Genomic DNA, 5,666 nt, shown 5'->3' with positions numbered 1-5,666 from the left:
CAGGGGAATCTGTTTATGGATTGAGGGGGTGTGTCACATGAGAAGGAAATAAGAGGTTGTCAAAAACTATGGAGGGTCTGAGATTTTACCCTACAGACAAGCTAACAAGTAAGTGAGCCTGTTATGGATGCTGGCAGAAGACACAAGACTTCCGGGTATGTCTGGAACAAAAAGTCTTCTTTTATCCGTGGCAATAGTAGTAGCAAGAGTATTGACATGTTCTCGTGCTGGTTCCCTGAGCCCTAATTCCCAAAGGCAATGCAAAGAGGTCCAGGTGACATCTGTACACACAGTGAGACACGTCAGGAGAGAGCACAACCCTAAGCTTAGGGAATCGAATCTTAAACAATGGGCAGTAAGCATGCCTGAACTTTGCTCTGGGAAAGAAGATCTCTTAAAAAGGATAGTCTGGAACAAAGGGCAGTTAGGGACTCTGCTCACAAGGCATGCAGACATGTGAGAGACCATGGAGAATTGTCTCCCAACAAGTGTTAAATACATACAATATACAGAAAGTGAGCTCACAGTCCTCTGCTACCCTAGAAGGCAAGGGAGGGAGAAGATGGGGAGGTAGAAGCCCAAGTCCACTAGTCCAGTCTATTCTAAATTGATTCTTGTTGATTTCTGTTACGGAAAGAGTATTTGGAGGTTTGTTTGTGGATTTTGGGCACGTGCCTCGCTTTTTGATATATGTAGCCCTTAATTCACTGCCTTTGCATAGCTGTTAGAAATCCCTAGAAGCTCCAGGACTCCACAGATGGGAGAAGAATGTAACCTTCCAACTGTTATCTGCTTCCTGGAAATGATGCATGCTGGGAGAAGCCATGGTGGCCACACTGCAGCTGGCTGTGGGATGCTCACCCATCTCTTGCATCATGTCCATCAATACCTAAAATTAATGTGGTAAGGTTTCCCAGTCATCGTGATACAGTCAACAAGATTCCTGACTCGGTCTAATCTCTGAAACCAGGACTAGATGGGCCATGACGTAAGCTGTTATTTGTCGTAAGCTCCAACTCTAAGACAGATATTTTGTATCTATAACCAAGACCCAGAATCCAGGCCTCTGGCTGTCAGGCCTCAAGGCTGTTAGTTTTTTCCCTCTGACTGGAGGAGAATAAATTCTTAGGCTAAAGGGAAGGCTAAAGTAGCTCAGGACAGGCATTCACAGATACTGCTGGAACCATACCAGGACCTGGGATATGGTCCATGGGGGAATTCTGTGGCATTCCGCAGGTCCTCAGCCTTTTGCAACCATATCAGATGGGAGTGAGCCCATTGACTGGACTCAGGCAATGAGTTCCTGGCGGGTGAGTCAGTGACCACACCCTCCAACTGGGGGCAAAGGGCAGAAATTATGTCAGGAAACTAGGCAGAGCCCAACATGATGGGGCAAAGGCCATTCAAGTGCGATAGCCTTAGACAGTGATTCTAAAAGAGTGCTGGGGGGGCCACGGATGCTCCAGCTGATGTGGTGGGATGTTCTAAGTATAAATATAATATAAATATAGACAGGCATAACCGCACAAGGCTATAATCCCAGCTACTTGGGAGGCTGAGGCAGGAGAATTGCTTGAGACCAGGAATTCGAGACCAACCTGGGCAGCATAACAAGACCTCATCTCAAAAAAAAAAAAAAAATATATATACATATATATATATATATATACACACACACACACACACACACACACACACACAAATTTAGAGCTGGCTGTCCAAAGTGGTTCTTCTACCTCATTGCCTCCTGGGGAGTTATATTTGCAATTGGGAAGTAATTTCGGGGTCCCGGGGGTCTTTTGCCCTGTCCAAGCAATCCACAAACTACAGCGCTTATACAGTTTCTTGGAGCTACCATGAACAATTTCAGTTCACCAAAATGCCCAAAGAGATGTAGCCCCTTGTGGACTCTATATACTGCCACAGGCGGGGTTTCTTGCTGTAATCCCCAGATATTACTACACCCAGAATAGGAAGACTTCCTTCTTCCCAAAAGAAGCTGTGGGCCCTAAAGTAATCTCATGAATGCTTAGCAACCTCGTGGCCTGTGAACCCAAACGACACCTTCCACATTATGCTAAGACCTGATGTCCTAGGACCAACATTTATTACTGGCAGAGGATTGTGAAAAGACTTCCTCGCCACTGTGCAGTGAGCTCTGAACTTTGAGCTGTGCCTGCCAATAAATATTCACCGGTCTGAAACAGGAAAAAGCCACCTGTGCAAAGTGAAAAAAAAGGAGACTCCAACATTGCTGGCCACCTGGATCCCAGGAATGCTGTGCAGCTTGCCTTGATCCTTGGGTTTGTGCCTGTGTTTTTCTATTTGGTATAAAAAGAAAGCTTCCTTTACAAACTCTGGGTGGTTGTACAGCCTTGCTGGGCTCCTGTGCTCAATGAATACACAGAATTTCCACAACAGCTTTTGACAGCTGACTCTGGTTTACTTTTGTTAACCATTTCTACACTTGGCCTCCACACTGTGGCCTGCTAGACTAACAAGTCTGAGAAGCAGCTTCAAGAAATGGTGTGTGAGTTAGAGATCATCCCTAAGCCAGGGGATGATTGCATTTAGATTGTACTTTCAAGACACTGTCTCACAGTTTGGGACCCAACCCATCGAGTTTCCAGTGGCTTGTTACTTTGGAAACCTCCCAGTGACCTGGCATCCTGGAACTTTATCTGGCTCACCCAGACTGGCTTTCTGCTTAAATTCTGACATGAAAACTAAGGCTTCTAATACATGGTATAAACACTTTCCAGAAAACAACAGATTTAGAAGACGTCCCTGTATTAGTTTTATTTTATTTATTTATTTATTTTTTTTTTTTTGAGACAGAGTCTCACTCTGTTGCCCAGGCTAGAGTGAGTGCCATGGCGTCAGCCTAGCTCACAGCAACCTCAAACTCCTGAGTTCAAGCGATCCTCCTGTCTCAGCCTCCCGAGTAGCTGGGACTACAGGCATGCACCACCATGCCCGGCTAATTTTTTCTATATATATATTTAGCTGTCCATATAATTTCTTTCTATTTTTAGTAGAGATGGGGTCTCGCTCTTGCTCAGGCTGGTCTCGAACTCCTGAGCTCAAACGATCCGCCCACCTCGGCCTCCCAGAGTGCTAGGATTACAGGCGTGAGCCACCACACCTGGCCCCTGTATTAGTTTTATATGGCTACTGTAACAAATGACCACAAACTCCATCCTCAAAACCAGCAATGTTGTATCTCTCTGGCCATTCATTCTTCCATAATCACATCTCCTTCTGATCCAATTCCTCTTCTGTCTCCTGCTTCCACTTTTAAGGACCCTTGTGATTACCTTGGGCTCACCCTGATAATCCAGGATAATGTCCTTATTTTAAGGTCAGCTAATTAGCAACCTTCACTCCATCTAAAACTTTAATGTGAGTGTGTAACCTAACATATTCACATATTCATTAGGACATGGACATTTTGGTTTTGTTTTTTAGAGATAGAGTCTCACTACGTTGCCCAGGCTGGAGAGCAGTGGCACGATCATAACTCACTGCACCTAGAGCTCCTGGGCTCTGCTGTCATGGTAGGCAAACTTGTGGTCCATTCTTCAGCAAAGCCAACCACTCCCACTTCCTCCCCTACCCCCCACCCCCCCAGCCAACTTGCTGCTCGTCTTCCCCCCTGCTGTCACTGGCACAAACCCCTGATCCTCCCCTGAGCTTGCTGTAGGGTCACCGTGCCCCACCAGGGCAGTCCCACAGCAGGCTGCTGGCTGTCAACGAGATACCCCATACCATGCAGGAACTGTGGGGACTTGGGAAAGCTAAGCCTCAGAGCTTCTCTCTGCCTACTCAGGTTTGACCACCAGCTTCACATTGACACGGCTGCACCTGGTTTGGTAGAAGACAGCCTTGCATTCAGTTTCTTCCCAGAATCCCCAGTGAGGAGCTGAGTAAGAGCTTCCTCTGTGCTTGGAGTAACACTCATTAGGTAACGCCATCCAAAACCTGGAGAGCAGGAAAAAGCGTGAGCTGCTTCTGACCCTCCTCTCTCTCCTTTCCCTTTCCTACCAGAAAGTGGCGGGGGTGTTTGTCCACTTGGGCTGGTCTCGCTGCTCTGGGTGGAAAAGGCCTCTGCTCTGTTAAGAGAGGACTCAAGGAGCTGGTCATTCATGCTTGGACTTTGATTTACTAAGGAGAGAGAATTTGGAAGGATTTTGAAAGTCCCTTATGTCAATAGCTGGTTTCTTCAACAATACAATGGGACAACACCTTGATGCCTGGCCCGTCAGGCATCAGTGTGTGGTGGTTATTTCTTACTCTCTAAACCCAGCCTGAACATAGGAAATATGTTTTACATTCTGACCTCATACAAATATACATATATTTATATTGTACACAACTGAAATAAATGCTACATAAAACACTTATTACTTAATGCAATGCATCCTGATAATTATATATACATATGTTTTTTTTTGGGGGGGGGGACAGGGTCTCACTCCATCACCTGGGCTAGAGTGCAGTGGCATCATCATAGCTCACTGCAACCTCAAACTCCTGGGCTCAAGCGATCCTTCTGCCTCAGCCTCCAGAGCAGCTGGGACTACAAGTGTGCACCACCATGCCCAGTTAATTTTTCTATTTTTTTGTAGAGACAGAGTCTCACTATTGCTCAGGCTGGTCTCGAGCTCCTGACCTCAAGCAATCCTCCCACCTCCCAGATTGCTAGGATTACAGGCTTGAGCCACTGTGCCCGGCTGCAAAGCTCAATTCTAATACTCCTCATGCTGCATGTAATTTATGTGTCACTCTCTCCCCCTAGGGAGGGACTCTGTCCTTTTCATCTTTGCTCCCTGGTATACCCACTAGTAGACACTCAGTGAGTGTTCATTGAAGGGGTGAATGAAAAATGCCTGTTCATGTGCTCAACATGATAGAAGAGGATGATGCTTCCTTTTATTGTGCACACAACATCTAGTGTGGTGCTGGAGCCAGACCTTGTCAGTGAGCAAGCTGGGCTCAGGGAGGGATTCCTAGGGACATTAGCACATACACCTCCTGAAGAGAAGACCTAACTGCATGAAGAATGAAGATCAAAGACTTTAACCGTTTCCCTCCCCTTGATTTTTTTTCCTGAACTGACCTGTTTGCATCCCCATGCTAGAATGCCTTTATGTCCTCCACAGTAATTTAATTATATAAAACTGGCTATGCAGGCTCAAAATTTGGGGCATTTGGCATTCTTGCAAAGCCAGACTCTAGGAAACATGCCCGTTGTTGAACACATTGGATGTGGTTTAAGTAGCAAAGCAAATGACCTAACAAGGAATATATGTGCTGAGCCTAGTTCCTGTTAAATTAATAGATTCACGTTCTGGCACATCTACAACCTCACAAGTCATAGCAACCGGATGACGGCATGGCAACACGGCAGCTGCGGCCACTGCACATGAGAGAAATCAGAGCCTAGTGTCTCTGCAGGGAAAACAGAAACAGCCTCTGCAATTGCCAGCTTGTGCAGGATTGGCTGAGGGGAGGGGGCCGTGGGGGCCATGCTTGCTCTGGTCAGGGATGAAGGAGTATGACAGCTCCCCTGCTTCCTAAAACTTTGTTTTATATTTTAAAAGTAAGTGATTCACTCCAGCCAGAGAGGAAATGATACTGAGAGAAAGATACCATCGCGTGGACAG

Source organism: Eulemur rufifrons, chromosome 2, assembly GCF_041146395.1.
Source record: "Eulemur rufifrons isolate Redbay chromosome 2, OSU_ERuf_1, whole genome shotgun sequence".
Taxonomy (NCBI): domain Eukaryota; kingdom Metazoa; phylum Chordata; class Mammalia; order Primates; family Lemuridae; genus Eulemur; species Eulemur rufifrons.
Note: the sequence above shows the minus strand (reverse complement) of the source record.